This window comes from Narcine bancroftii, chromosome 7 (assembly GCF_036971445.1).
Source record: "Narcine bancroftii isolate sNarBan1 chromosome 7, sNarBan1.hap1, whole genome shotgun sequence".
Classification (NCBI taxonomy): domain Eukaryota; kingdom Metazoa; phylum Chordata; class Chondrichthyes; order Torpediniformes; family Narcinidae; genus Narcine; species Narcine bancroftii.
The window spans coordinates 50,564,170-50,576,912 of record NC_091475.1 but is presented as its reverse complement, the minus strand read 5'-3'; the positions used below and the strand labels follow the sequence as shown (position 1 = coordinate 50,576,912).

Genomic DNA, 12,743 nt, shown 5'->3' with positions numbered 1-12,743 from the left:
GAGAGGATTAAGCTTTAGAGAAGAATTTAACACTCAATTTCTATTAAAGCCATGAAGTTGCAGAACACAGAAATACAAAGATAGCAAACACTGTGTGTCTTTATTGGGTCAATTTGAACTTTCATATGAAGTATTGCTGGATAATAAATCTTTGGAGAGTGTGAACATTTTAAAAGCTATTGTAATATATTCAATACAGTGTATGAATGTGAGAGAAGTGAAACAATTAAGCAGATTGTAGATTTGGCTATGGCAGAATTCTGTACAATGACATGATGAAATGGACAAATCTGCTAATGACCATTACATTGTTGGGCAGCAGGAGGTGTTTCACAGACAATTTACTGTGGCATAGAATGAGATGATACTGCTGGACATGTGAAGTAAAACTAGAAAATACATGAAATATTCAATGGGTCAGGCAGCATTCGTGAAAAGAGAAACAGTTGATGTTTTGGTCAGTGGCTGTTTTTTTTTCAGAACTGGGAAGATGTAGAAAATAGTGATATTTAAACTTGCAAAGAAGGATGAGAGATGAGGGAACATAGTGAATGATTGTGATAGGTTAAATACCAAGGACAAGAGTGGAGGTGCGACACAGATTGGAGATGACTAGGAGACGGTGCATGTTGTCTGTGGAAGGACAGAAAGGAGGAAAAAATATCCTTCTGGATATGTGGTGTGCATAACACAGCCATTGCTGGAGAGAAAAAGAATACTGGGAATAGCTGATAGATGAGTATCATCCGCAGTGAAAGAAAGATCAAGTTACATCAGAATTTACTATGAATTAAAAAGCAAATAAAACTGAAAATCTGGATTCAAATTTTGAACAACTGCACAGTCATTGGTCAGTTGGGGGATTAAAAAAAACTTGGTGTTATAAATGCAAGAGTCCAGAAATTCCTTAAAATATGTTTTCAGCTCCATATGGGGTTAATCATTAACTTTTGCAGAATCCTGATCAAACCATATGGTAAGGCTTTTCCTGCAATCCCACTCCATGATGGAGGGTGAGATGGTTAGGAAGTGAGGACACCATTGAAAGAGATACATGATCAGAGTGCAGGGTGAAGATGAGGTTTTGTAGACAAGTTCTGGAAAGAAGTGAGAGGAAAGATGGTTTGGGGAGAGTGGCAGAAATCCAGGGAAATGGAGTTTGTTTACAGAAAGTGGAGTCTAATCATTGGAATGAAGGGCTGTTGCTCAGCAGGAAAGGAAAAGCAGAAATCTGGCTTGAGGAACAGCCATTCAATCTCGGCCTCTGAACAGTTCCACTGGTTAGAAGAGTTCTTTTTGGTAAAGCAGTAGCAAGTGTCAACTCTCTTGTTAAGATGTGTTACCTTTTTATTGTATTATAGCATCACTAATGATTTACTCCACTTTATTTGTCTGTTCATCATGCCCATGGAAAGCCATGCTTGAATTTATGCCAATGGACAACAAATACTGTAGTACACGATGAAAGGGCTTCCAATAATGTTTCATTATTTATCTCTTTGGAATATTGAATTATTTTATTGTGCAATTTATTTTTTCTGAATCTAGTCTTTCCCTTTGCATTCTAAAAACCAAAGATTTTAATTAAAACTTATTTTTCACTCTAAATTGCATCCAAGAAATTATTTCAATATATTTTTCTTCCTCTCTCTCAGTCTAATATTCAGTCAGCATTTAATTCTTAAAACTTGAGCCAGGAAAATATAGCAGACCAGTAAGTAGTAAAAGCAAAGCAAATTAATATTGCATGTTGGACAGTTATAAAGAAAAAAAACACTCTGCTAGAAATCTGAAATAAAAATAAACAGTAGAGGGTTACAGTAGGTGTGACTGTTTGAAAAAGGGAAAGGATAAAGTGAAGATGAAAGTGTATTCCAGGTGCAAATCTATTCTATGAAAAATTCAGTGCTGAAGCATCCACATGGTTGCTTTGCAGGAGTAGAAAATCGACTCTTTGATTCTTTCATATATACCACAGGGACAATATGGAATGATTTTGAACAAGTAGGTCACTCAGCTCAGTGTAACAGAGGGGAAATTGTAGGAGCCTAGTACTACAAACCTTTATATATGTGACAATTATTCCTGCAAAATTCCACCCAAATAATGCAGATAAAATGTAAAAATTATGAATGTGCAATTTCAAAGGTAATTTATAAATAGTTTCTGTTTAATTTAACAATCCAAACCACAATGGGGCACGTTCAGGAGGTTGTTACTGCAAACATGAATCACGCAATATCATTCAAATGTGTGGGGCTCATCATTACAGTCTATTTAAATTGTATAATTTAAAATGTGAATAACATTGAATATGCAATTCACATATTAAATAATGCAATTTAAACTATTGAACAAATATTTTGGGTATTAAGCTGCACATTCAGGAACAAAATGAGCAATTAGCTGAATTTTTGACAGATATAATTACTTCTTAAAATAGCAAAATTTATTCAATTAAATGGTTAATTCAGTAGCTAATCTATAAAACGTAGGAGCCATTCAGCCTATCGAGTCAACACCACCATTTAATCATGACCGGAACCATTTTCTCACTCAGCCCCACTGCTTGGTCTTCTCCCTATAACCTTCGATGTCCTGGCTAATCAAGAACCTATCAATCTCTGTCTTAAATATACCCAATGATCTGGTCTTCATAACTGCCAATAGCAAAAAAAATTCACAGATTTACCACCCTCAAGCATAAGAATTTCCTACACATTTCTGCTCTAAGTGTATGCCCTTCAATCCTGAAGATGTGCCCTCTTGTCCTCAACTCTCCCACCATGGGAAACAACCTTTCTAAATCTACCTGTCCACGCCTTTCAACATTCAAAATATTTCGATGAGATTCCCATCATTCTGGTGTTCTAATGAGTACAGGCAAAAAGCTGTCAAATGCTCCTCATTTGATGACCCTTTAATTCCTGAAGTCATCCTTGAGAACCTCCTCTGAACTTGTCAGCACATCCATTTTTAAATGAGCCCAAAGCTGCTCAATTCTCCAAATGAGGTCTAACCAGTGCCTCATAAAGCCTCAACATCTCATCCCTGCTCTTGAATTCTATTCCTCTTGATATGAATGCCAGCATTGCATTTGCCTTCTTCACCACCGACTCAACGTGCAAGTTTACCTTCATGTTATTCTGCTGGAGGACTCCCAGGTCCCTTTGCATTTTAGTTTTCTCCCCATTTAAAAATAGTTTGCCCATTTTTTTCTACCATACTGCTTGACCGTACACTTTCTGCATTATATTTAATTTGCCACTTCTCTGTCCATTCTCGCAATCTATTCAAGGCCTTATGCAGCCTTCCTGTTTCCACGGCACTACCTGCTGCTCCACCTTTCTTCATGTCATCTGCAACCTTGGCCAAAAAGCCATTCATTCCATAATCCAAATCATCAAATCACACACAAAAAGATGAGGGGAGTAAAACACAAAAGTCTGCAGACGCCATGATTGAAGTAAAAACACAATGCTGGAGAAACTCAGCAGGTCAGACTGTACTTTAATTAGCAAAGATATAACTAACATTTTGGGCCTGACCCCTTCATCGAGGATTGAATAAATGTCAGCCGACTCCTGAATAAAATGATGGGGGAAGGGGTAGAGGGAGGAGCGAAGAGCACCGGCCCACAGGTGAGGTAATATGTGGATAAGGGAGGGAGGGCACAACAGCAAAGGTGGGGGGGGGGGGAGAAATGGTTCTGTGAATGGGGTGCAGAGTGGGAGAAGAAACCAGAGAAGTCAATGTTAATGCCATCTAGTTGGAGAGTGCCCAGACACAATATTAGGTCTTGCTCCTCCAATTTAAGGGTACCTTGGTTTGGCAGAGCACGAGGCCATGGACAGACATATCTGCATGTGAATGGGATGCAGAATTGAAATGGTTGGCACTGGGGGATTCCTGTCATTCGTATGGACAGAGCAAAGGTGCTCAGTGAAGCGATTTCCCAGTCTGCATCTAATCTCTCTGAAGTTGAGAAGGCCTCAACGGGATACAGTGGATGATTCTGGCAGATTCACAAGTGAAGTGTTTGCTTCACTTGGATGAACTGCACGAAATAGTGGTTAGGGAGGAGATATGGGCTCTTCCTGTGGCCACAGGTAAAGGTTCCAAGGGGTAATCAGTGGAAGGCATGAGGAATGAGGGAGTCACGGATGAAGGAAGAGAAGGTGGCGTGATCATGTTGTGGTGATGGAATTTGCAGAGGATATGTGGGATGCGGAGGATGGTAGGTTGGTATATGAGGGTAAGGGCAATCCTGTTTTTGTTGCATCTAAGAACAAAGAAACAGTACCACCATCAACCACTAGCAACTGGCAGCCATCCAGAGAATGATCCCCATATTCCAACTCTCTGCTTCAGGCCAATCAACCAAATGCTCTACACTCGCTAGTCTGTCTTTTGTTATATTATGAGCTCTTGTTAAGAGTGGCACCTTGTCAAAGGCCTTCCGAAAATCGAAAGACACAGTATCCTCTGCATCCCCTTTATCCAGCTTGCTTGTCACTTTTTCAATGAATTCCAATAGGTTTGTGAAGAAAGATTTTCCCTGAAGGAAACCATGCTGGCTTTGGCCTATCTTGTCACGTACCTCTAAGTATTCTGAGTCCTAATCCTTGACAATTGACTCTCACATTTTCCTAACCACTGATGTCATGTTAACTGATCTATAATTTCCTTTCTGCTGCTTCCCTCTCTTCTTGAATAGTAGGGGACATTTGAGATTTTCCAGTCCTCTGGGACCATACCAGAATCTATTGATTCCTGAAATATAATTAGCAATATCTCCACAATCTCTACCACTACTTCTTTCAAAATTCGAGGGTACAATCAATCTGGTCTGGGAGACATCCACCCTTCAACCATTCAGCTTTCTGAGCACCTTCTGCCTTAAAATAGTAAGTTCACTCAATTCCTTTCCCTTATACCCTTCAAAATCTGGCATACTCCTAATGTCTTCCACAGACTGATTCAATACAGCATACTAATTTAGTTGCTTTGCTATCTCCTTGTCTCTCTCATTATTTCTGTAGTGTCATTTTCTAATGGTTCTTTATCTGCTCTCCTCTCTCTTTTACTCTTTATATACTTGAAGCTTTTTGTATCTTCTGATTATTTGCTCACCTCCTTTCTCACCATCTTTTCCCTCATGAGTTAGTTACCTACTGCGTTTTTAAAAACTTCCAATTCTCCATCTTACCACTAATTTTTGCTGCCTTGTATGCCCTCTCTTTTGCTTTTGCATTGGCTTTGACTTCCTTTTCAGCCACAATGGTATAATTTTTCCATTTGAATATTTCCTCAAACTCCAACCATTGCTACTCTGCCGTCTTTCCTACCAGTGCACCATTCCAATCTACTTTGGCCAGTTCCTCTCTCATCCCACTGTAATTCCCTTGACTTCACTGAAATACTGACTCATCTGTCTTTAGTTTTTTCTTGTTAAATCTTAATCATACTGTGTTCACTGCCCTCCATTGTTTCCTTTACTCTAAACTCTGTAATCACCTCTGGTGCCTGACACAGCACCCAATCCATAACAGCTGATTGCCTAATGGACTCACCAACAAGCTGCTCTAAAAAGGCATCTCATAGGCTTTCTACAAATTCTCTATCTTGAGATCCAGGCCTAACCTATTTTTCCCAATCTACTTGCATGTTAAAATCTCCCATGACGACCATAACATTGCCCTTCTGACAGGCCTTTTTTCTGTTGTAATTTGTTGTCCACATCCTTGGTACTGTTTGGAGATTTGTATATAACTGTCAACAGTGCCTTTTTACCCTTGCCATTTCCTATTTCAACCCATGATTCTATATCTTCTGATCCTATGTCACTTCTTTCTAATGATTTAATGTTTGTCAACAGAAGTCATGCCACCCCCTTTTCTTACCTACCTATCCTTTTGATACACTTGGACATTAACCTCCCAATGACATCCATCCTTTGGCCATAACTCCATGATGGCCACAACATCATACCTGTCTATGTTTAGCTGTACTTTCAGGTCATCCACTTTATTCCTTATACTGTGGGCATTTGATATAAAACCTTTAGCCCTATATTTGTTACTTTTGACTCAGTGTCTCTATTGCATTGCACCTTATCCCACTGGCTGCAATTTTGCCCTATCTGCCTTTCTCTCCTTCCAAACTCCCTACAGCTGTCTCTGTTTGTTCACCAACCACTTCAACTTTGGTTCCCACCTCCCTATGAATCTAGTTTAAACCCCACCCCCTCACCCATATCAGCATTTGCAAACCACCATGCCAGAACATTGGTTTCCTTCAAGTTCAGGTGCAACCCATTCCACTTCTTCACTTGTTCAGGTCATCCCTTCCCCAGAAAAGGTTCCAGTGACCTAAGAACTTGAAACCCTGCCCCCGCACCATCTCTTCATATTTGTCTCCACTATCTTCCTGTTTCCTAGCTTGTAGCACTGGGAGTAATCCAGAGATGACTACCTTGGAAGTCCTGCTCTTCCTTTTTCCTAACTCCGTAAACTTATTTGCAGGTCCTCTGCCTTCTCCTACTATGTCATTCATGTCAATATATAGTTCAACCTCTGGCTGCTCACCCTCCCCTTAAAAATATTCTGGCACCCTCTCCGAGACATCCTGAGCCTGAGCACCCGGGAGGCAATACACTATCCTGGGTTCTTTTTTGTGGCTGCAGAATCTCCTAACTGTTCCCCTGAGTATCGACTTCCCAATGACAATCACTCTACCTGACTTCACTCTTCCCTTCTGAGGCTCAGCCAACCACAGTGCTATTGGTCTGGCTTCTGCCTGGCCCAGATGGGTCATCCCCTTCAGGAGTTGCTAAGGGGAATGGGCAAAGGTCTACACTGTACTGCCTGCCTATTCCCTCTCCTAACTGTCACCTAGCTACCTTCCTCCTGCCTCTTCAGAGTGAGTGCATTCTGTCAATCACCTCCCTCAACCTCCTGAATGATCCGGAGTTCATCTAACTCCAGCTCCAATTCCCTAACGCAATCTAAGGAGCAGAAGTTGAATGCACCTGGCAGATGAAGTCTTCAGAGATCTCTGAAGACATACTGTTAGCTTCCCTGACTATCCATATTCTGCAAGAGGAGCATGTCTCTGCCCTGGATACCATTCCCGCTATTAAAGAGGAAAGAGTTTGAAAAACTTGGCCTTGCCTTGCCTTGCCTCATCTCTTAAACCTGAGCCTCTGCTCACTGTAGCCTCTCAAACTAAAGCCTTAAATTCCCAATCCTACAGTGAGGTACTCACGCTATGTCCACTCCAAAATGACCATTATGTATGTGGCTTGTGTCTGATTCACTTTTATTTGCTCTTAATATTGAATCATGATTTGATTGGTCTGCTAAAGTGCCCAGCCCCACGAACGCTCCTTTTTAATCTCTTCTCCATGACCTGAGGGAACAATCTCCTTGTGAATTGATTGGTCCACCTCTTACAAAAAGGTCAATTTTTAGCAATTGTCTCTTTCTTGCTTCTTAAATTTAGCTCACCATAAAGTTATTTATATTTTAACCTATGTAATAGTAGACCTCCCTGATCTTGACCCCAAAAAATCGTGTGTTTTCCATATGACCTATGTAAAAGTTGACTGCCCTTATTTTTGGCCCCCAACTGCCCACAAATCTGAGCTCCCGATGCCCCGACCATGGATCTTTGCCCTGTCCGCCTGCACACCAGATCTACCAATGCCCTGAATGCAGACCCTTGCCCCGGCTGCTCGAACACCAGAGCTTCTGACATCCCGGCCACAGGCCACCCATCTATCTGATCTCCTGATGCCCTGACCATGAACCCTTGCCTCAGTTGCCCTCCCATCCAAGCTCCCAATGCCCCGCTACCTGCCCATCTGTGAACCCAACATCCTGAACACAGATTTGCCTCCCGGGCCCGGCCAACAGAGCTCCGGGTGCTTTGAACAATGTAAGTCTTAACCATGGTCTGAAGTAGTACCCTTGTAAAAGTCAATTCCCCCCTCTCCCCAATTTGCCCCATCAAATTGATCCCCAAAACTCAACTATTACCCGAGTATATTGTTGTAACTATAAATCATAGTGGGACAACCAAAGACTGGTTGACAATCATTAGTGGTACCTCCTTTCCAGAAAAAGGAAGAGGAGGCTATTTATTATCCTTGTATCTCTTTGCCCGTTCAATAAGATCTTAGCAAATCTGTGCACCAATTTTTAAAATAATTTTTAAAATTTAGACATACAGCATAGTAACAGATCCTTCCTGCCCATGAGCCCATACCACTCAAATTCTCCAATTATCCTCCAAGACACATGTTTTGGTGGGAGGAAACCTGAGCACCCAGAGGAAACCCACACAGACAATGTACAAACTCATTGCAGACAGCGCTGGATTCGAAACCTTCTCGCTGGCATTGTAATAGCATTGTGCTAACTGCCACACTAAGCCTGCCATCCATTGCATAAACCCTTTTCCCTATATCCTTCATATATGGGCTTAACTAAAGTATTTCAATCTTAGATTTAAAATGAATGCATTTTATCATGTTATTTGCTGCTTACTGAAAAAGATTTCCACTCTGCCACAACCCTTGGTCCAATAAACAGAACTGTTCAGAGCACTCCAGCGTGCGCTCTAACTAAGCTTCTGTATTTCTGAAGCATAATTTATACCCCCTTGTATTTCCACCCCCTCGGTCTCAAGGCCAACATTTATTTGCTTTTTGACTATTTTGCCTCTCCTTTGAATATTTAATAATCTACATACATTAATCCTCAAGTTTCTGGGGATCTCAGGTCTTCCTAACCTTTCTGCATTTTGATAGTACTTTGTTCTCACTTTCTGAGGTCTAAAGTGAACTCTCATTTGTTGACATCGAACTATAATTAACATAGATCTGCACATTCACCCACTCAATTACTATTTCCTTCTATTCCAGCAACTTAATTCCATTTTGTTTCATTTGCAATATGGACTCATGACTTGTTTCTTCATCGTCTAATTTATTTATAAATGTAGTGATTAGTTGTGGTACTTATGCAGTCTGTGTGTGCTGCCACTTGACTACAAGCTCATTAGTCCTTCTCTAGCTCCTGTCTCTCATTCAATTTCTGAACCAGAATAATAAATTGCCATCATTTCCATAAACTTCAACTTTAACAAAGTTCAACCAGACGATGCAAATCCAGCCTGGCTCTACCTGATCACATACGAGGGGTGGCCATTAGCTTTTTGGGTGTGGGTCACAAAATGTAAGGAGTCACGGCAGTATTAAACTGCAAGAAAAGCAGTGTTTTTAGACCAGAAAACTCCCCTGCCATCTGTTATGCTTGTTCTTTCTTATCAGTTAACTGATAAACTCAGTTAAAGTTGTTCTTCTTGAAAGAGCAAGAAGTGTTTGAGTGGGTAAGAGAAGACAATAGTTCGTAGGCATGAATAAGTTGAGTTCTCCCTTACTGATGCAGTTTACTGGCAATCTAGCCAATAATTGGAAACACTTCAAACAGTAATTCAACATTTATTTAGAAGCTGCTGGGATGAGAGAGACTGATGGAAAACAGAAAGTGCCTATGTTTCTGTACATGATGGGTGAAGATGACTTGAACATCTATAACAGTTTTCAAATTGATCCACTGAAGGGAATGAATAAATCCCTGAAGCGCCAGATTCAAGATATGGAAGTCGGTTGAATCAGCTCAAGGAAAATAAAGTCAATTAAACGTTAAACCCACGTAAAGTCGTTCTTCAGAAAGAATAAGCATAATGCCATTGAAAATTCATTTTCTATCAAAATAATTATACGACACAACTGAACAATTTAACTGTTGACATTACTGTAGTTTATTGATATACTCACATCTTACAGAATGCATTTCTGCATCTGCTGCTCTTAAATTTAAATGAATAAAATAGAATTCTTTCAAACTCTCATTCAAAAAGCAGTGCAAAATAAAAAGCTGGGTGCAAAATAAGAACAGGAGAAAAAAATCAAGAAAGGGACAAGGCAGTCTCCAACATTTCTCCATAACTCAGCAAATACAGATCATGGCTCAAGTATCCACTTTAATGATTATGATTGCAATGTGTAAATCTGTAGATAAGCTATTAAACTTAACCCATTCTTGCAAATCAAACAAACCCACTTCCCCTTGTCTCTGGGGGCAAATGTATTCATTTTTCATTGCGACATAGACATAGAACATTACAGCACAGTACAGGCCCTTTGGCCACGATGTTGTGCTGACCTATATATACCAAAAAGAACTAACACCCCACCCTTCTATCTCATAACCCTCTATTTTTCCCACCATGTCTGATATTTTCGGCACTTGCTTGCAATTTTCCTCCTTTTCAGTTCTGCCATGCTTAATTAACTGAGGAAAACTTTTTTTTAACTGACTTAAATGTTTTCGTTGATGAGTAACACTTCAGCGGATGGTCTTGTTCAAAATGGCAGTGATATCTAGTGTTGAAACTAAGAAGTACAATGTACATGCAGTGCAATTTATTGTCAGAGACCATGTTCTAATGGACTACATTGCATATTACTTTTAAAATTCACCCTGGGCCACTTAAAAATGGTCAATGAGCTACAGTTGGTCCAGGGTTCGTAGCTTAGCCACACCTACTGTATACATTTCAAGGTGCTCAATTTATTGACTAGTAATTTCATGACACCATATGTTTAGCTAACTGCTTGACTATTCACTTCCTTGTCATCCTCAAATCGTGGAGTTTATGCAAAATGTCAAATCTTAAGATTCCTGAGACAAGATAACTTTGAAAATAATATACTTGCAATATTCTTTCTTTGGAAATCAATTGTTCCTGTAATTAAGGCACATTTTATTAATATTTTCCTTTTATAATGATTTTAATGAATTTAGACACAGCACGGTAAGAAGCCCTTTCGACCCATGAGCCTGTGATGCCCATTTGTGCCCAATTGTACCCAATTGACCTATAATTCGTGGTACATTTTGAACAGTGGAAAGAAATCAGGGCCCCCTGGGAAAAGCCACGCACACATGGGGAGAACATACAATCTTTTTACAGGCAGCGTGGGATTCGAACACCAGTCCCGATCACTGGTGCTGTGACAATGTTGTGCTAACCACTATGCAAACAGTGCCACTACTCTAACCGTCATCAGCTTTACTTTGGTTCTGTTAAGTTTGGGGAGAATATGTTCATAATTCAATATTTGCTCTCTTGGGGTGTTCTAATATTTTCATGGTGCAAAGTAATCAATCAACAAGCACATTGTTTCTAATTTACTTTTGTAGTATTGTATTACCATAATCCATTTTAAGGGACCAACTTCAGATAACTTCCTGATATAATTGTAAAAAAAAGTTGTGTGTTGATCTTTATATCTCTTGTGTTCTTTGCTGTCGTTTCTCTTTCTCCCAGTTGCCAGAATATTTTGTGGCTTGGTTTTCTTGTTTTTTTTCCTTTAAGTTTATGTTGTTCCTTAATTTTTTGATTGTCCATGGACTTTTTTTTGGCAATCAAAGCTTTTTTTTTCCCAAATAGGGAAATAAAATCCAAAAATACTGAAAATATTCAATAGAATGGAGAGGCTAAAACTTGGAGTGGGTTTTTTTTTCATGACTGTGGTTCATTGGTAAGTAATTGTATGTCACTCACTGCCTCTCTGACTCAGTGTTGCACTGTACCTGTGGACCAGAATTTTTTTCAGTCCGTTAAATGCCCATATTACTGTTTGTGCAAGAAGAGGTGTAAAAACAAATTATGACAAGGAATAAATAAATATGCAATGAGTTTCAAACTGGCATAACTTGTTGGACACATTGCTGTACTCTTATTTTGTGCAACAGGGATCAGAATTCTCATTGCAAGAAATTGGTAATTTCTCTCAACTTCCCCTCCCTGTGATTTCTGGAGAAGTCTCGGGCAAATTGTTAAAATTTGACAGCCTCATCAATGCAATAACGTTGATAATTTGCACATCTCAGTCAGTCAGTCAGTTAGCCTTTATTGTTGCTTTAACACCAAGTTGCCACAGAATTAAAATGACGACAGTGATTTTACAAAAGCTGCTTAACAGAAACAGTTCGACATACAATTAATTAATCAGGGATTATTCAATGGCACAAGTAAGGTCTGGTTGCAAACTCACTGTTTAAAAATGTCCATTAGTTCAGTGGAGAAGAACGTTCCCCAATCCTGAGGGGCCTCTGTGGGATGCAAGTTGCGCAGCTGTCAGCTTACCGTCCACTCTAGGACAAGTTGTTTAAAGTCCATCAGAGTTAGGGAAAACAAACAACCTCAGTCATAGTTTATGGAGCTCCCTATAGCTGTCTGCCAAGAGGCCCAGGACCATGCATCTTTTAGACCTACAAACTCACCATGATGAAGCCACGGTGAGGCCCAGGGCAATGCATCTCTAGACTTCCACACCTGGCACAACTCCACAGCTCTAGTCACAACCAGACGCCACCTCTGACTCTGCTACTCCATCCTCTCCTCTCGACCTCTGGCAGCAGACGTCCCCAACGTTGACTTGGAGAGCCCGAAAAACTGGTGGACTACATCAGCACAAAGTAGGTCAACCTCCTCCTCCAGGCTGCACCTGAAGCTCTGTTCTGCAACAGACGAGTTCTCTGTAACTTCACAGCATTAGCTTTGAACAGCTCTTGTTCAGTGCTTCCCACTTGCAACACACGACTCATTGGGATACACATTCCAACCTCATCAAATTAAAAGTTGTGCATGGTACCAGTTTGTGAGTT

General features: G+C 40.2%; 1 protein-coding gene across 10 annotated transcripts in view; it reads left to right on the top strand.

Annotated features, from left to right (window-relative positions):
- Positions 1-12,743, top strand: part of LOC138738906 (rho guanine nucleotide exchange factor TIAM1-like) — a 273,989-nt gene that overhangs the window by 85,887 nt on the left and 175,359 nt on the right. The window lies entirely within an intron of this gene.